Below are 20,841 nucleotides of genomic sequence, written 5' to 3'. Positions count from 1 at the left end.
TTGAACAAACGTATGAGGTTGAAGCCTACCCCAAAAGAAAGAATGCTTCAAAACACCTTCAACATTTCATTTCAATGTTCAGTAGCCTAGATCTTCTAAGAGGTTTACACGGGAAAGACAAAGCAATGACTTTTCTAGCTAAACATTAAAAGACTGCTTGAAATTACAAAGACATACAGTCAGCTCAGGTGCCCATCAACAGTGGACTGGATAAAGAAAATGCGATGCATATACACCATGGAATACTATGCAGCCATAAAAAGGATCATGTCCTTTGCAACATGGATGGAGCTGGAGGTCGTTATCATAAGTGAATTAATGCAGGAACAGAAAACTAAATACCACATGTTCTTACTTACAAGTGGGAGCGAAACTTTGGGTACATTCGGACACAAAGATGGGAACAATAAACACTGGGGATTCCAAAATGCGGGAGGGAGGGAGGACAGCAAGGGTTGAAAAACTACCTATCAGGTACTATGAGGTACTATGTTCACTACTTGGGCAACAGTAACATTAGAAGCCCAAACCTCAGCATTATACAATATGCCCATGTAATAAACCTGCACATGCATCTCCTGAATCTAAAAAAAAAAAAAAAAAAAAAGCCTGCCAGGGATGCTTCCTGTTGGGTGGCTCCTGGCAGGTGCTTGGCAGACATCTCAGCCCAGGACCATGCCTGCCGTCTCCCTCCACCACTGATCAAAATGTTCCCATGTAAAATGCTATGCTGGGCTTTAGAAAGCGCCTTCGTATCCATGCCCCTGTGAAGTGGCCACTCAGCTCTGTTTAAACACCTCCTATGACAAAGAATTCAAAAGTCCCATACTCGAAGCTCCTCAGCCATTTTTCAAATGTCGCCAAAGCAGTCGCATGACATCCAGCACCACACCAGAGCCCCCAGCACTGGGAACCACCCTCCAGGTTAAACAGTGCCTCAGGGATAAGGACTCCCCCTTCCTTGTTCAGGACACCCACACTCCAGTAAACAAAACCGGTCACAATCATCCTCTCGGCTCACCCTTAGCTCACTCACAACTTAAACTCGCGAGTTTTAGCCCATGTTCTCCTAGTTAGATATGTAACGCATCCTGTCCCTGTTCAGGAAAGGCAGCGGGCATGGTGGCTTCACAGCACAATCGCTAGAGTCCATGGGCCAGGAGGTAAGCACAGGTCCTGCCACTTACTGGCTGCGGGGCCCTGAGCAAGTACTTAACTTCTCCAGGCTTCCATCTCAATTGCACAATAGTGACAGGAAGAGCAACACCTCACAGGGCTGTGACAGCGCAGAGAAGGAGTTCGTCCAGTGTCAGTATTTAGAGTGCGATAGATACTAGCTCTTATGTACCTGAGGACCTGAGTGTATGACCTTAGTTTAGCCTGCCTGCCTGCTTTCCTTCCTTCCTCCCTCCCTCCCTCCCTTCCTTCCTTCCTTCCCTCCCTCCCTCCCTTCTTCCTCCCTCCCTTCTTCCTCCCTCCCTCCCTCCCTCCTCCCCGCCACCCTGCCCCCCAGCTTCCATCTCACATAACTGGGCACAGGTTCCCGACTATGGGGCACACCTCTCCCATATAACAGAACACATTTTCTCCCCTCTTTGCATTTGTATTAATAGATACTCCCCTCTTTTCAGTTAGGAGGAATTTGACCCATGCCAGCAAAATTCACCTATTTTTACCAACCAAGCCCTCCCTCCCCAGTAACTATGCCTCCTATTTTTTTCTAGTCTCTTCTTTCTAATAGCTATTGCCTCAAATTTCAAGGATCACTAGAAAACAAGGGTACAAGGTCTCTGAGGGAAGGATGGGCAAGGGTTTGCAGACAATGGAGAGGCTGGTTGCAGAAGGGTTGCAGATGGTGTCTGAGCCCAAGAACCTCATCAACAGAGCAGGGAACCAAGGCCGTGGTCCCAGCAGTCTTGTCCACACCCACCTGTGGACCGAATCCTGGAGGGAACCAGGGCCCAGGAAAATGGAATGAAGCTTGGAGTTTGGGCTGGGTCTCCAGGCAGAGAATAGGAATGAGAATTCTAGGCCAAGCTACTAAGCAGAATGAAGGAGAACCTGGGCTTCCAGAATGCCTGTGGATACCGAATGCCTGTGGATACTAATAATGATTCAATTATTGTGATAGAGTCAAGACATTAGTGTCCTATCAAAGCCTTCCTAATGTGCATCCATGGAGGATAGGCAAGGGTTTGTCCCTCAGAGCATACACCATATATGCCACATCTGCACACATCATATGGTTCTAACCTGGTGGGAGGAGTGACTCCCTCACAGCTCACTGTTTGGGAAGAGGAAGGATCCAGGATCTAGGATCATTTCCAATACATTGCATGTTAAGCTAAATTTATTCCTAACTTGTAGACTCACAATTCCCACTGACTTGGCAATTTCTGGATTAGCTCCAATGGAAGTGATCCCACTCACACCAAAGTGGAAAAAATAAAGATTTACAGCATGGACAACGCCCAAGTGCTGTGTGCAGTGGAAACTGTCTAACCCATCATTCTATTGGCTTGTTTTCTACCGCTGATCCAAACACATCAGCATCCAGAGCCAGGTGCCACCCGGTGAAAGCTCAGCTCATCCCCATTGCTTCCCTTAACCTACCCTCAAGTTTCAGTCCTGCAGCAGCCACCACGTGAATTCAATACAGGCCATGCTCCAGGTTATCATGCTCAGCAAGAGGAGCATTAGCACAGATGATGAAAACTCGCAGAAACTCAGCACCCAGCAAAACTCTTGTGGGTTTACGGTGGCTCAAACAATACTGTTGCATGAGGAAAGCAATGCATTCATTCAGACTCCAGCCCACAGTGTTCAAGGCACCCTGCAAAGTTCAGCGCCAACCAGCTGATTCCTTCAGGGAATTTTTAAATTTGCCTGAGATGTTGTCACTTTATCATGACAGTTAAGGGGAGAAGGGAAAAGAAAGTCCTTGCAGTGGCACCAAGCACTAGGGGGAGGTTAGAGACATGGCTGTGGTGGAGAGCATGGGCTCTGGTGTCAGACAAGCCTGGGTACAAGTTCCAGCACCCACCTTCTCACTGCATGCCCGCACCTAAGCCGCTAACAGGGCCGTTGTGAGGACCAGAGATTGTGAACAGTGCACTGAGCGTGAACTAATGTCACCACTGGGTCTAATGTATTCCGGGGGAGGATTCTGCCCTCTGCTCACCTGGCTGCAGCCCTGCCCTGCTGCAGTGGGTGCAGGACTTGGGCCTCTGCCACTGGGGAGGTTTCTCTGGAGACAGAGCAGACCTAGGGCTCTGATGAAACCCCTGCCCCAGGGGCCCAGCCTCAGTCAGTGACAGGCCCTCTCCTTGTTGCCTGCATGCGTGTGGCTCCACGTCCCCCTGGATGCAGATGGTCTGGTACCTGCACAGGCAGGGCGGAGCCCATGCTGGATGAACCCAAGAGCTCTGAGGGCATTACAAGCGACCGGTGCTCCCGGGAAGAGGAATGGCAGAGCTGAGGGAGATGGAACCAGGGCATTGTTTCTCGCTCTTCATCCTTTGTGTCTTCTGCATTTTGTCCTCTGCACACATAAATATATAAAAGGGAAAGTGAATGAAAAATGCAAACCTACCTTTGCAAATGGGTGCAAATTAAAACTTGTCTGAGTTCAATTCCCATCTGTTTGGGGGAGGAGCTTATTATCATAGATGAAAAAGCAAATTCAGGCCAGGCATAGTGGCTCATGCCTGTAATCCCAGCACTTTGGGAGCTGAGGCGGGCAGATCACTTGAGGCCAGGAGTTCGAGACCAGCCTGGCCAACATGGCATCTCTACTAAAAATACAAAAATCAGCCGGGTGGTGGCACACGCCCGTAATCCCAGCTACTCAGGAGGCTGAGGCAGGACAATCACTTGAACCCGGAAGGCAGAGGCTGCAGTGAGCTGAGAGCACACCACTGCACTCCAGCCAGGGTGACAGAGTGAGACTCTGACTCAAAAAAAAGTCTGCCTCAAACTTTGTAAAATGCTAAGACAGTAAATGCATATTTTAAATTTGCCCATTAAGTTTTGGGCTGGGTGAGAAATTAGTAAAAAAAATTTCCAAATAACATGCAGAAGTTGTTTTTAAACTTAAAATCTCGTCTTTTAGCTACACCCACAGCGATACTGTAGAGAAGAGCTGGATTTTGGTGTATCTGAATGGCTCAGATTATGTTCCTTCCAAAAGAGATATTTTACGTACAATCATTTTTTATATGAAGCATATGAAAAATCACCCAGAATCTACCACATATTTACCACACAAATGTCCATCTTTAGATCTGTCATTCAACATCATGTTATTCCTTTTATGCAACAGAATGCAGTGTGTGAGAAGTACGTCAAGAGAAGAGTTAAAAAACAACCAGGGGTAAATTCATAATTCAGGTGCAACTGGCTCTGATTTTTCTTAAATTCAGAAATTAATTAAATTTTTAATAGAACATAGAGTCCAAAAACAGACCCACATACACATGGAAATTTCATTTATGACAAAGATAACATGTCAAACCAGTCCATAATCATCATGAATTAATAAATACATGGTATTAAAACAACCAACTAGGCATTTACAGTAGGGGGGAGGGGAGACTAAATCCCTAGATGGTTCTTTATCCCAAAATCCAAGTGCTCAAATAATTTAAAATGTAAGAAAATATGAAAGTACTAGTACAAAATATAGCTAAATACTTTTTTTTTTTTTTTTTTTTTTGAGACGGAGTCTCGCTCTGCCGCCCAGGCTGGAGTGCAGTGGCGCGATCTCGGCTCACTGCAAGCTCCGCCTCCCGGGTTCACGCCATTCTCCTGCCTCAGCCTCCCGAGTAGCTGGGACTACAGGCGCCCGCCACCTCGCCCGGCTAGTTTTTTGTATTTTTAGTAGAGACGGGGTTTCTCCGTGTTAGCCAGGATGGTCTCAATCTCCCGACCTTGTGATCCGCCCACCTCAGCCTCCCAAAGTGCTGGGATTACAGACATGAGCCATCGTGCCCAGCCACTAAATACTTTTATAATATTAGAGTGGAGAAGGATTTTTCTAAGCAAGACATAACACATCAAAATCACAAAAGACTGACATAGTTAACTAAATGAAGATTTCTAAATATCAGTATGTTTTTCTAAAAGACAGTAAACAAAGTGAAACACGAAACAACAAACTGAGGAAAAACATATGCAATACAAATAACAAAGAGTTTAGTTTCTTAATATACAAAGATTTCTCCACAAATCAGTAACAAAAACAACCCAACTGAAAATGGGTAAATGACGTAAAGAGGCAGATAACAGAAAAATATAGTCAGTCAATAAACAAATTTTTAAAATATCCATTGTCATGATAAAGAAATGCAAATTAGAATAGATTACCATTTTTAATCTACAATATTAGCAAAAATAAAAAATTTGATTATATTCATGGCCAGGTGGGGCAGCTCACGCCTGTAATCCCAGCACTGAGGGAGGCCAAGGCGGGTGGATCACATAAGGCCAGGAGTTCGAGACCAGCCTGGCCAACAAGGTGAAACCCCATCTCTACTAAAAATGCAAAAATTAGCCAGGTGTGGTGGCAAACGCCTGTAATCCCAGCTACTCAGTAGGCTGGGGCATGAGAATCACTAGAACCTGGAAGGTAGAGGTTGTAGCGAGCTGAGATTGCACCACCGCACTCCAGCCTGGGTGATGGAATGAGCCCCTGTCTCAAAACAAACAAACAAACAAACAAAAAATTAGGTTATATTCTGTGTTGTAAGGGTGTAGAAAATCATGTCATCAAACATTTAAAGGGAGTGTAAATTGATGCAATATTTGAGGCTAATTTTGCAATATCTTTTTAGATATCAATCTCCTGTTCTCTGACCCAATGTTCTATTTCTAGAAAATCCCACAAATACATTTCATTCACGTACATTAAGATTCAAGTACAAAGATTTTTATTGCAGAATTATTTGTAAAGCCAAAAAATGAAAACTACCTCAACATTTATCATTTGGGCACTAGTTAAGTAAATCATGATATACTGTTGTGACAGAACACTATGTGACTTTTAAAATAAATGAGATTGCTCTATACATGGTGCCAAGGAATAATTCTCAAGGTTTACATTAATGTTTGCATATGCATAGACCATAACTCAAAAAATACACAAGAAATAGAAGACATTAGTAGAGAAAGGTGGTCTTTTTTACTTTTCATTTTATACCTATGTGTACCCTTTTTATTCTTTACAAGTACACATTAAGTCTAGTCATTAAAAACAACTTTTAAAAAGACTGATCTATTTGCTAAGAAAGTAGATCTCAAAGTATTCTTACCACAAAAAAAGATAACTATGTGAGATAATGAATGTGTTAGTTAGCTTAACTGTGGTTATCATTTCACAATGTATACAATCAAAGCATTATATTGCACCCCTTAAAAGTGGACATTCAATTTTTACTTGTTAACTATACTTCAGTAAAGCTGGGGTAAGAGGAAAAACTGATCTTAGCAAAGACTTTCTTCACAGAAAGGTTTTGTTTATTAAAAATAGAAACAAGACATATTTTTAATATTTGAGAGAACTGTTTTCAAACACCCTTGAACACTTTAAAATGGCTTAATTATACACAATTAACATGCTTCTCAGGCCGGACACAGTGGTTCATGCCTATAATCCCACAACTTTAGGAGGCCAAGGCAAAAGGATCCCTTGAGGCCAGGAGTTCGAGACTAGCCTGGACAACATAGCGAGAACACACTGTCTCCACAAAAAATTTAAAAATTAGCCAAGCGTGCTGGAGGATCTGTGGTCCCAGCTACTCAGGACACCGAGGTGGGAGGACCATGTGAGTCCGGGAGTTCGAGGCTGCAGTGAGCTATGATCACACCACTGCACTCTTGCCTAGATGCCAGAGAGAGACCCTGTCTCTAAACAAAATAAAATAAAATAAAAGTAATATGCTTCTCATTTTAATTAATTGATTTTACAAGGCCTCTGAAGACACTGCTTTCCAACCTTATTCACATCCCAGCAAACACAGAAAGTGCTATTATCTATATAGCACCAGGCTGTATGGGCACACATGGCTACAGCTGGAAGAAGCCAAAGGGCCACAGCCTACCCAGCCCAGCTCCCCGGGCCAATATCCATGTCTCTGCACACTTGTGGCCCAATGGCAGCACATTCTGCCCCAGCCCTTTGGTGGGGAAACTTCTGTCCTAAGAACGTCATTTTAATATAAGTACTTAAAAATAAAAACAAAGATCCTACAGTAAGCATATGCTACAACGTAAAAACAAGCAAAATGAAATGTTATGGTGTTCGGAGTCAAGACAACTAGTTGCTTTTTTTTAAGGTCATGCTTGGAAGGGGGAACAGGGCCGGCTTCTGGGCAGCTGGTAATAGTATTTCTTGACCCAGGTGTTTACATAGGTCTGTTCCATTTGTGAAAGTCCGTCGTGCATTAAACTTAAGATTAGTGTACTTTGTATGTTATACTTCAATATAAAAAATTAGAGTATGTTATAAATTTAGTCTAATGAATGAAAATAATGATATTCTACAGTATTCATTTAGTGAATTGAAAGCTATTACTCAGCACCTTTTACTTGGCAGACCCTGTAGCAAAGTATATAAAGAAAACAACTCAGCCAGAGCTCCTCTTGTGGAAAGAATCTATTTAAACTCCCTTAAGCCTTCAAGTGATGAGGATGTAAAACGGTCTGGGAGAAGACGCTGGTAAGGTAATATTTTGAATATGACGTGCCAGGCAAGGTTCCCTGTTAGAGGCGTTATCTACGCAAACTGTCAATATTTTGCAATGAGAAAACTGAGCCCCAGAGATTACATGATTTGCCACAGCGAATACGTGCCCAAGTCCACCTGCCGCCAGGGCTCATCTGCCCTCCACTGTGCCACCCTGGCAGCAGCGTTTGCACAGTGATCCAACAGCTGTAATAGCAGACCTGGGAACCTCTAATATCTAACAGGCCCCTGCAGTCCAGCAGGTTGGCCTTCTGGATGGATCACATTTCACAAACTGACATTTCCTGAAACCAACTTATAGTGCTTAAAAGGTGCCCTGTGAGAAAGTAAAGGAAGGAAAGAACTGGAAACGGGTGCCTCCTGCACTCTGGAGCTGGGAACCCTGGAGCAGTCACACTGCCTGGGTTAGGGCCCACTTCCCGTATGACCTTTATGACACTGAGCAAAACCATTTCACATGGCTAAGCCTCTGCCCTTCACACCTGCAGATCGAAGACAAAAAGTCGACCGCATAGAGTTATTTGAGGACTAAATGAAATAACATGAGGACAGTTCACTGTAAACTGCAAAGTGCCAAACAAATATGTTGTTGTCGCTGCTGCCGTTGGTGTTATTATAAACGCATTCGAGCCTTTTACTGCCATCAAGGTGAGACCATCTCTGATACTGGACTTTGCCTCTGCACATCTCATACATTTCCAGAAATGACAAACAGTATCTGTATCTCCAAAGAACCTGACCAGGACCCTAACATTGTGGGAATTTGTATGTTTTCCTTCCATGGAAATGCTTCATACCTGATTCAAATTATTCAATAAAATTATTAAATTATGTTTTTAATACAAGACTCCTTATTTTTAAAAAGTCCATTCTATCAGACCAGTGGTGCTCTCCCTACCACATGCCGGTTTTGAACAAATAATTTGTGACATATAATGATAACAATAATAACTGGTTTGTGACACAATTAAGTCATTATGTGCATTGGGATTTAGAATCATACAAAGCTAGTTCTAATGCTCGAAGCATCATTTATTCGCAGTCAGTCCTTGAGCATGTTACTTAAATCCCTGAGCTACAGTCTCCTCATTAGCAAGATGAAGAACAGAACTCACTCTTACAAGCCTATTAATGTCATAACATACGTAAAGCACTCATCCAGTAGGGTAAATTAAGGATGACCACAGATTCTTGCTATTCCTCCCATCAAGAGGTAGAGTCTAATTCTCCTCTCTTTGCTTCTGGGCTGGCCTTAGTAAAATGCTTCATCAATAAAATATGGTAGAAATGGCATTCTGGGATCTGTGAGGCTAGGTCAGAAGTATTTTAGCACCCACTTCCCCAAGGCTCTGGAACACTTGCTGTGAACTCAGCCAGCCACTAGGTGACAAGACTGGCCACCCTGAGACTCCATGCTATGAGGAAGCCCAAGCTACCCAGGTAGAGGGGCCACTTGGAGAGAGATGCTTGATTAGCACTCAACTGACCCAGCCTGCCCAGCCCGGTCACCAGACAGGTAAGTGACAAAGCCTTCAGGTAACTAACAACTCCTCATCTGAGCCCAGTCAACCCACAGAACTGTGAGAAATATTAACAAGTTATTATTTGGAGCCACTGAGGTTGGGGTAGTTTGTTATGCGGCAATAGGTAACAAACACTGAGCACAGTCTGTGGCACATGAGTTATAGTCAGTACAAGTCTACGCGCTGAGGATTATGGGGCTATTACCTTTTTCCTACACTAGAACAATTACAAGCTCATCTGCATAATGACATCCTTCTTAATCAAAGGCATTCTGAAGTGCTTCCTTAAAAGAAAGGAGTACGTTCCAGGGCTATGTACCAATCCTTCTCAACCATTCCTGATGTTGCCAAGATTCACAGCAGAAGCAATTACAAATTATTATAGTGCCTGTGAGTCTACAATTACTGTTTTTCTTTCACCCATGGATATTTTTAATAAGGAAGAAGCCAAGGGCATATAAAGACGGCATAAGTAGAGGGTAACTACTTTGTTCATAAGCACAAATAAGAATGTGCACATCTGGTTATTTGTGACACAACAATTATAATTAACAAGTCAAAAGCAACGCAAGTGAAGTGTCCAACCATGAAATCCTCATTAACAGTAGCAACATATGCAAATCAGTACATTATGCAAAGTATCATTTCAATAATAATGTTTTTTAAATACTTATATTTTGATTATACAATATTACACACTACATTCTTGCTATGCTTTAGATGTAGTCTGTTTGTCCCCACCAAAACTCGGTTTGAAATTTGATCACCAGTGTAATAGTGCTGGGAGGTGGGCCTAGTAGGAAGTGTGTGGGTCATAGGAATGGAACCTTATGAGTACACTAATGCCCTTTCACTGGGGTGGATGACTTCTGACTCTAGCAGAAATGGATTCGTTCCAGAAACAATCAATTGGTAAAAAGAGTCTGGCTTCTTTGGTTTTGCTCTCTTGTATGCTCTCTCACCATGTGATCTCTTTGTACACACCCACTTCGCTTCCACTTTCTGCCATGAGGGGAAGCAGCCTGAGGCCCTCACCAGATGCAGCTGCCCAAGCCTGGACTTTCCAGCCACCAGAATCATGAGCCAATTTCTTTATATATTACCCAGTCACAGGTGTTCTGTTACAAAACACAAAACGGACTAAGAAAATTGTCTTGCTAAGATTAATCTATGAAAAATAATATATATAACTCATCTTTTTAAATAGAGGTATTTTTAAAATTTTTTATTTGCCATATTTACTAATAATTCCCTAACAAATGAATTGTTTTGGAAGATCTTGAAATGACTGAGTTCATTACTCAACATGCTCATAAAAATGCTTTTACGGGCCAGGCACGGTGGCTCACGCCTGTAATCCCAGCAGTTTGGGAGGCCGAGGCAGGGAGATCACCTGAGGTCAGGAGTTTGAGGCCAGCCTGGCCAACATGGTAAAACCCCATCTGTACTAAAAACACAAAAATTAGCTGGACATGGTGCCGCACGCCTGTAATCCCAGCTACTTGGGAGGCTGAGACAAGAGAATTGCTTGAACCTGGGAGGCGGAGGTTGCAGTGAGCCAAGATCACACCACTGCACTCCAGCCTGGGTGGCAGAACGAGACTTGGTCTCAAAAAAAAAAAAAAAAATGCTTTTATGAACAAAGCCTAATGCATTCTTTGCTTTATTTTGCAACACAGACTTCTGAGGTTTCAATAGTACCTGCATCTAGTCATGGGAGTAGCCAGGATTTTCAAGGTTGTCTATTAGTTATGTCATACCAGAAAAAGTAGTAAAACTGTAGAGCTGAGGAACAGCATCTCGGCAGACACTGGCCATACCTGAGAACATACCTGAGAACATACCTGCACCTTCCACCTGGTGGTGCCACAGGAACGCAGCCTTCCTCGTCCTTGTCCAGAGTCCTGCCAATACTGTGACTCTTCGTAAGGGAACAAATGGGTTCCATCAGTCCTTGGCTAATCGCAGTGGTTAGAGCAGGGTTTCTCAGGCCCCTTTAAGACTCTGCATACTTTCACACGGGGAAAAACAATCTCATGGACCTCGAGGTAGTCATTAACTATTCCACTGTGTAAATATACACAAATAATAAGGGTACACATAAACTGTGCTCTTCTGAAACTACAAAATAGACACAGATGCACTGATTAAATACAAATTAAACTATAAAGCCAATGACATTCCACTTGACGTTAGTTTCACGTGATGGATAGTGTTGCTCCACTGTGGCTGGATTCCGAGGTACGCACCATGCACCATGTCATGGTTTAATTCCCTTGTGCTCCATACACAGTCCATCAGCAACGTTTGTCAGCTCCACCTTCAAAACACAGCTCACATGGGATCATGTGCACCACCTTGCTGCTACATTCTAGAAGTCACCGCTGCCTCCCATGTTCCTTCTGCATCCTCCTATGGTCAGCCCTCACACAGCTGCCAGGGCGACCCTCATAAAAGCTAAATCAGATCATGTCCTTGCTCTGTACCAAAACCTCCGCAAGCTCTCCCACTTGATTCCAAGGAAATGCCAAAGTTCCTACACTGGCCCGCAAGATCCCACCTGACCCGGCCCCAAACCTCCCTGACCTATCCCTCTTCTACACCCTCCTCTACCTCCCTTCTCTTTCCTACCCCAGTCACACTGCTCACCTGCAGTTCCTCACACTCACCAGGCGTGTCCACCCTGCTCCAGCCCCACAGACTCCTCTGCCTGGTGGCCCACATGGCTGCCCTGAGTACTGTCTCTTTGATCTTCACTCAGATGCCTCCTTTCAGAGATCTCAAGCCCCTACCTGAAACCACACTCCTCCCAACCAGCACACCCAGGGCCCTTCCTCTATTTCCTTTTCTCCACAGCACCCCTCACCATCTGCCACACTCGGTATTTGTGCACCGCCTGTCACCCCTACTAGAATATCAGCTCCATGAGGTCAGGGACAGTCCATGTTGTTACCTGCTATTCCCCCAACCCCTAGAAACTGCCTGGTATACAGCAGGCACTCAGTAAACACCTGCTGCATGTGCTGCATAATTACATGGTCTTCACATGGCCCCAGTTATTTATTTATTTATTTTTTTGAGATGGTGTCTCGCTCTGTCAGGTTGGAGTGCAGTGGCGCAATCTCAGCTCACTGTAACCTTCACCTCCCGTATTAAAACAATTCTCCTGCCTCAGCCTCCTAAGTAGCTGGGATTACAGGAACGCACCACCACACCCGGTTAATTTTTTATATTTTTTGGTAGAGACAGGGTTTCACCATGTTGGCCAGGCTGGTCTGGAACTCCTGACCTCAAGTGATCTGCCTGCCTTGGCCTCCCAAAGTGCTGGGATTACTACAGGCATGAGCCACTGTGCCCGGTCGACCCCAATTATTTCTACACTAACTCTACATTGGTTATTTTCTCCTAAGCCAGTTTTAATGACATTAATGTTGTCACAGAGTTCTGTGAGAGGATGATGACCTGGAAGATCCAGGATGTAGTTTTATTTATTTTTCAAATAACAGCACACAGAAAACAGACATGCCACACACAGAAAACCTGCAGAACCCTAAGAACAGATCGACAGGCTCACAACCTTCCTAGACCCCATTCTGAGGAACAGGAAATTAGAGAATGATGAAAAAGCCTAAATGCCACCCTGAAGAGGTCACCATTCCCCAAAAGGAGGTGGCTGCCCTCCCGTGATGGACCACGGACCCCAGAGAACGGCCTGCACAAGCGAAAGCACAGCACTACCTGAGAAGCCAAATCTGCATCCTGTTGATGCCAGACCTGTCATTTCACCGAAGCTATAAACTCGAACTGCAAGGTCCCTTTAGAGTCTGACCCAGACTTACTTTCCAATTTCATTACCAGTGTACCTCTTATTTCCAGTAAGAACCAAATGGATCTCGCTCTGTCAAGCATCTCCTTGTCCCCTGCAACATATTTTGAAGGTTTTAATGTAATTACACAAAGCAATACACGCTCACTAAATAAATCAATACAGAGAAGCAAAAAAATAAATAAAGAAAGAATAAATTACTTATAAGCCCAAATCTACCCCCTACACCATATAGGAAACCACTGTGACACCGAGTCTCTGGGGAACCTTCTCCCTGTGTGTGTGTGTGTCTCATGTAAGTGAAGCCAGGCCCACTCGCTCCCAGACATGCCCCTTCTGCACCTCACCTGACATCACCCTTCTTCTGGTTCATTAGCAGACACGACACGCTCTTCCTGGTCACCCCAAACTCCACCAGCCCTCACCTGCTGAACATCTGGCAACTAAGCATCTGGCAGTATCCCATTGGGATGTCTGGTGTTGTTACCTAACTTTTCCCACATATGCCCTAGCAGGCCAAGGACATTGCTAGACTGTAAACCTCAAGGACAGAGACTACCACATAGCACCCATGTAATACAACTCTGATAACTAAAGATGTCAGGCCGGGTGTGGTGGCTTACACCTGTAATCCCAGCACTTTGGGAGGTCAAGGCAGGCAGATCACTTGAAGTCAGGAGTTCAAGACCAGCCTGGCCAACATGGCGACACCCCATCTCTACTAAAAATACAAAAATTAGCCAGATGTGGTGGTGCATGCCTGTAATTCCAACTACTTGGGAGGCTAAGGCAGGAGAATTGCTTGAACCCAGGAGACAGAAGGTGCAGTGAGCGGAGATTACGCCATTGCACTCCAGCCCGGGTGACAGAGCAAGACTCCATCTAAAAAAAAAAAAGGGTGAGCCTGGCCAGGCTTGATGGCAACCCTGCGGCTTGCTGAGTGCTGCTGTGGCACAGCGGGAAGCAGTTTGGCCCAGTCCCACTGAAAGGGTGGGAGCGAGTGAAAAGCAGGGTTAGAAACACTTTCCTGAAAAAGCGAAGCCCTGGATGCCTCTTTCCAAGAGGTCGGGGCTGATGACTCATCGTGTGAAGTGGAGAGAATAAGAAAACAAATTAAAATGATGGAAGAAAATGATCCTGCAGGGGCAGAAAAAAGACATAACAGAAGAAATACAGGGCAGGATGGTGAGGTTGATGTTGGTCCTAAAATATAAAGCCATCCTCCAAACGTGAAACGAAAGACAGAAAAAAAAGAAATTAAACGAGGAGGTAAGTGTTACAGAAAAGGGGGGCAAGCAGGATGACTTCTCTTTGGCTGTGGGATTACAAACAAACTAAAGAGGAGAACAAATAGGATATTATTGCCAGCTAGTACAATGATGTGTCATTATTAAGAAATGGGATTAAAACCATCATCCTGTATTCCTCACCTCTGCAGTCTAAAACTACAATCAGCATGTATCATTTCACTACTTGATCATTTCTCCTCCCTCACAATTAGATCAAATTTTATTTTTTATATATATATATATATTTTTTTTTTTTTTTTTCGAGACAGAGTCTTGCTCTGTCGCCTAGGCTGGAGTACAGTGGCACAGTCTCCGCTCCCTGCAACCTCCACCTCCTGGGTTCAAGCGATTCTCATGTCCCAGCCTCTCTAGTAGCTGGGATTATAGGCTCATGCCGCCACGCTCAGCTAATTTTTGTCTTTTTAGCAGAGACGGGGTTTCACCATGTTGGCCAGGCTGGTCTCAAATGCCTGACCTCAAGCGATCCACCATCCTTGGATTCCCAAAGTCCTGGGATTACAGGCGTGAGTCACCACGCCTGACCTTCAAATTGTAAATAGCACGCATCACTTTATGTTACGGTCTGAATATCTGTGATCCCCAAAATTCATATGTTGAAATCCTGACCTCCAAAGTGATAATATTAGTATGTAGAGCCTTTGGAAGGTGATTAGGTCATGAGGCTGGAGCTCTCATGAATGGGATTAGTGCCCTCATGGAAGAGGCCCCAGGGAGCTCCCTCGCCCGACGGGAAGACTCGGTCTGCAACCCCTTAGAGAGCCCTCACCAGAACCTGCCGTGTAGGCACCCTGATGGTGGCCTTGCAGCCTCCAGAACTGCGGGAAATACGTTTCTGTTGTTCATCAGCCCCCAGTCTATGGTGCTTTACTGTAACAGCCCCAAAAGACTAAACTACTTGATAATGAAAAATGTTAGCTCTTTAGAAGTTTATTATGAAAGTTCAGAAAATAAGGCTGGTTGCAGGGGCTCATGCCTGTAATCCCAGCACTTAGGGAGGCCGAGGCAGGTGGGTCACCTGAGGTCAAGAGTTCAAGACCGGCCTGACCAACGTGGTGAAACCCCATCTCTACTAAAAATACAAAATTAGCCAGGCATGGTGGCACGTGCCTGTAATCCCAGCTATTTGGAAGGCCGAGGCAGGAGAACTGCTTGAACCCAGGAGGCAGAGGTTGCAGGTTGCAGTGAGCTGAGATCACACCACCGCACTCCAGCCTCAGCAACAAAAGCAAAACTCTGTCTCAAAAAAAAAAAAAGTTCAGAAAATATTTTAGCTGCTAAAATTAAGTATAAATTAACTATGTAGTATTGATGCCATGGGATAAACTTTAAAAAACACTTTCTAATCCCAGCACTTTTGGAGGCTGAGGCAGGTGGATCACATGAACCCAAGAGTTCAAGACCAGCCTGGGCAATGTGGCAAGTCCCGTCTCTACAAAAAATACCAAAAAAAGTATCCAGGTGTGGGGTGGGCACCTATAGTCCCAGCTACTCGGGAGGCTGAGGTAGGAGGACTGCCTGAACTCAGGAGGTCGAGGCTGCAGTGAGCTGTGATGGCACCACTGCACTCCAGCCTGGGCAAGACCCTGTCTCAAAAAAGTAAATAAAATAAATAAAAAGTAAATAAATAAAACTTTCTTAATTAACCTCCATAAATGTAAATGCCCTGGCCAATAATCTGATTGTCAAAAATAAAAAACGCTTTTTGTTCTTTCTCTTTGCCAGCAGAGGGCAAGTTTTATGTGATATTCTGCATACTGTGTGTGCGTGTGTCTGTATGTGTACGTGTGCGTGTCTCTCTGTCTTTCTCTTTCTCTCCTCTTTCTCTCCCGCTTTCTCCCTCTGTCCTTCCCTCCCAGGGCTACACATTGTATCTGCAGATCCTAGTTAGGAAAGTGATTCCATGAGGGCAGACAGTAGTCCTGGAGAATGAAGGCATCTTTTTCTTCAAAAAAAAAAAAAAAAAAAAAAAACAAATACATTGATAGAAAGGGATCTAGCTCTCTGTGGCATCCTGTTCAAAGAAGAGAAAATAGAAGGGAAATGACCTCCCTGTATTCTGTTTGCTGTGCTGCAAGCCTCTTCAATTTTCTGATAACTCAAGTCTCCTACGCACCTCTGGGGGGACCAACAGGAGCCTAAGATATCTTCTGGGTTTAATGTGGTGCAAACAGAAGCCACTTTCATGACTTCTAGAGAATTCAAGCAGGCCTGAGACATCTAAATCAAGGAAATGTATTTGAAAAAGACTCATCAAAAGATCCCACAGTGAAAAACCCATTTGGTGACCTGATGATAAATCCCACTTTTTGGAAGCAGGAGGATCACTTGAGACTGGGAGGCTGAGGCTGCAGTGAGCTGTGATGGCACCATTGAACTCCAGCCTAGGTGACACAGTGAGACCCTGTCTCAAAAAAAAAAAAGTCCACTTTTCGGCTGGGCAAAGTGACTCACACCTGTAATCCCGATACTTTGGGGGAGGCTGAGGTGGGAGGATTTCTTGAGCCCATAAATTCAAGACTAGCCTGGGCAACACAGCAAGACCCCATCTCTACAAAAACAAACAAACAAACAAAAAGAAGAAAGAAAATTAGCCGAGTGTGGTGGCACGCCTGTAGTCCCAGCTACTCAGGAAGCTGAGGCAGGAGGATCACTTGAGCCCAGGAGTTGGAGGCTATAATGAATTATGATCACATCACTGCATTCCAGCCTGGGCGACAGAGCAAGACTCCATCTCAAATAAAAATTCCACTTTTCTTTTCCTCATTTCTGCTGACAAAGTTAGGCAACAAGAATGACCACTCTGGCTCCTTAGGACATACTCTCCTCTCCACAGCTCAGCAGCTTACCACAGGAGGAAGCTGTAAGACCAGCATCAACCCATGGGTAAGTAAGAGGCAGACGCCTCCACCCTGGGCTCTGAAGACACTGAGCATACCCAATTGTCACCCCCACCAGCCCACTCCCACCTCTTGCCTTCTTTTCCCATAAAGCACATACCACCTCCTAAAAGACCATAGGATTTAACTTCCCCACCTTCCTGCTAAAATGTAGGCTCCAAGAGGTCAAAGTCCTGTGTCAGACACAGCACTGCCTGACACTTGCAGAAGCTAAGAAATTTTTTTAAATAAATGCCACAGAGATAAATGGGAAAGAGTATTTTAACACTATACATGATCATGTTAAAAAATAAGCCCACTCAAGATCGCCTACGTTGTATTCTCACCAAAACACTGAACCTGAAAGAAGCAATGAAGAAACAATCAGACACTTCCAGATCTTGGGACAGCCTACAAGACAACTGGCCTGGATTCTTCAAAAATGCCAGAGAAATGGGGTAAAAAGAAGGGGAACTGTTTTACATGCACAGTGACTGAAGAGACAGAACAACCAAATACAATACATGATGTCTAACTGCACCCTTTAAACAGCTGGGAAGGAGCAACTGGAAGCCTCTGAACATGGACCACATATTTGATACTATTCTTGCACCTGGTTCAGTTTAGGGGATGGGAGCATAGTATTGTGGTTACATAGGAGAATGCCCTTTTTCCTAAAAGACACATACTGAAGTATTTGGGGGTAAAGTGCCACCATGTCTGCAACTTACTTTTAAATGGTTAAAAAAAAAAAATGTTTAGTATTATTTATAAATAGAGAGACATGCTGGGTGCGGTGGCTCACGCCTGTAATCCCAAAACTTTGGGAGGTCAAGGCGGGCAGATTGTTTGAGGCTAGGAGTTTGAGACCAGCCGGCCAACGTGGTGAAACCCCATCTCTACTAAAAAAAAAATACAAAAATTAGCTGGGCATGCTGTTGCACACTTGTAATCCCAGCTACTCAGGAGGCTGAGGCAAGAGAATCGCTTGAACCCGGGAGGTGGAGGTTGCAGTGAGCCGAGATTGTGCCACTGCGCCCCAGGCTGGTTGACAGAGCGAGACTCCATGTCAAAAAAAAAAAAGAGAGAGAGAGAGAGGGAGAGAAAGGACAAGTGACAAAATGTTATCCCTGCTGAATCTAGGGAACATTCATAGTACTTTCAACTGTTATGTAAGTTTTAAGTTTTTCAAAAAACACGGGGCAAAGGGAATTAAAAATAAAAGACCCAGTGCTAGAGAGACAGGGAGTAGGGGGTGTCAATGGAAGAGCGGGCAGGCTGAGAGAGGAGGGACTGTGCCAGAAAATACAGTGAGATCTCAAGCCCCCTGCCAGGGCCTGGAGTGCACACCCACCTTTCCTTCACTGTCAAAGCCCTACTCACCCATTTAGGCACTGCTCAAATCCTTCCTACTCCAAGAAACCTTCCCAGCTCCCCACTTCACAGCCCCCACGGGGTTCGACTCCCAGCATCTCCCACTGTACATGCAACGCTTCCTGCACACACCCGTCAGCATGGGCCGCGTTCCTGTGCGTGTGGCACAGGAACCAACCAGAAGCCTCCCCATGCCAGGCAGGGACCAGATCCCTGCCTGACCTACTTTCTGTCTCTAGCAGAGTTAGCACAGCACTGTGCAATAGCAGGTACCCAAGACAGACCTGGAGCAAGAACTTTCTGTCCCCCCCATGCCGTCAAGTCTAATAAGCGGGATGACAGTCAGTATTTCTCATCATCACACCACACTACTTCTGGTCTGTATAGCGGGCCATGGTAAGCACCATAATCAGAATCCAGTCACTGCCACAGAGCTCACTGCTGGTGTGTTCGTGTCCTTGGGAAGGCAGCAATCACTGCCAGCCTGTCTACATGTGGCCACCCACAGCTCCCAGCATGAAAGAAACACTCCATGAATGGCGAATGGCTGAATGAACGAATACCTATTCCATTTTCAAACACATATCATAAATGATAAAAACTAAGATAAATGAAAGTATAAAATCGGCACAGGCATGCACACACCAAATAAGTGTTATCTACCAGGCTTAATTAAATTTTAAAGGTCTTTTCCAATTAGTGACTCAAAATCTTTTGCGCTCTAGCACAGAGGTTCCCAGCCCCTGGGGTGGTACTGGCCCATGGCCTGTTAGGAAGCAGGTTGCACAGCAGGAGGTGAAGAGTGAGTGAGCATTACCAGCTGAGCTCTGCCTCCTGTCAGAGCAATGGTGGCATTAGATTCTCACAGGAGTGCAAACCCTGTTGTGAACTGCGCATGTGAGGGATCTAGGTTGCATGCTCCTTAGGAGAATCTAACTAATGCCTGATGATCTGACGTGGAACAGTCTCATCCTAAAACCATCCCCTGCCTTCTGTTCCAATCTGTGGAAAAATCGTCTTCCATGAAACTGATCCCTGGTGGCAAAAAGGTTGGGAACCACTGTCCTAGCATCTTAAAATGTAAAGTTTCCTATTTTCTCATGGCTATGGCCTTAGAGCAGACTTAAGGGATATATCACGCTCATTAAAACAGTGTCATTGGGCCAGGGCAAAAGTAGAGGCCACATGCCTGAAAGCAACTGACAAGGTACTACAGAATTAATGTTTGTGTCCCTCCACCAAAATTCACGTTTTGAAGCCTAACCTCCAAAGTGAGGATATTAGGATTTGGGAGGTGCTTAGGTTGTGAGGGTAGAGCCTTCATGAATGGGGTTGGTGTCCTTATGAGAAGAGAAGGAGACCGAGCACTCTCTCAGTCATGTGAAGTTACAGCAAGAAGGCAGCTGTCTGCAAACCAGAAATCGAGCCCTCACCAGACACTAGATCGGCCAGCACCTTGGTCTTAGACTTCCCAACCTCCAAAACCGTGAGAATTAAATGTCTATTGTTTAAGCCCTCCAGCCTATGGTATTTTTGTGACAGCAGCTCAAATTAAGACACAAGGGATGGGGAAAAGGACCATGAGAAGCTTGAAAATGCTCCTCAGATGATTCTGATACACACTCCAGAGACGCACTGAGCTCTGAAAGCTGAGGGAGGATGAAAGCAGCAATGTTGACCCTGAACAAAGGAGGAACAAAGGGACCCTGATGGATTCCATCAGCCTGGGATAAGTGCATTAGATACAGTGTTACCATATACCAGGCACTGCTGGGAAGATACCCCACTATATCATATTTATTCTCATGTAACATAGAAGCTACCCAGAGTCACCAATGCTGAACATACTTTCCACAAATGGTTCAATTTAATAGAGGAATCAGTTGTGCCAAGAAATAAATGCTGTGGCTAGCCACTCCACCCTCCTCACCATCCCTCCTCCCCAAGAAATGCCAGTCTCTGGGGGAAAAAAAAATAGTAAGTTACTAGAATCTCCGACTCGGAAAGCAAATGTGATCATTACCCAGCCCAACCCACTATCCTATGCATTCCTTCCTTCCACAGTAACACTAACAAATTCTTATCACCTTATTGGATACTCTCTCATATAGCACTCAAAGCAACTCATGTGAGGTTGCGCAGTTCTGATGATCTGCCTTACCATGAATATAAATCTGTTCTTCTTTTGCAT

General features: G+C 44.7%; 1 protein-coding gene across 1 annotated transcript in view; it reads right to left on the bottom strand.

The window, feature by feature from the left end:
* LOC105478891 (RAB31, member RAS oncogene family) overlaps nt 1-20,841 on the bottom strand; it is a 150,918-nt gene that overhangs the window by 125,361 nt on the left and 4,716 nt on the right. The gene's annotated exons all lie outside the window — the stretch shown is intronic.

The sequence above is a fragment of the Macaca nemestrina genome, chromosome 19 (assembly GCF_043159975.1).
Source record: "Macaca nemestrina isolate mMacNem1 chromosome 19, mMacNem.hap1, whole genome shotgun sequence".
Lineage (NCBI taxonomy): Eukaryota > Metazoa > Chordata > Mammalia > Primates > Cercopithecidae > Macaca > Macaca nemestrina.
Note: the sequence above shows the minus strand (reverse complement) of the source record. Positions and strands in the feature narration are given on the sequence as shown.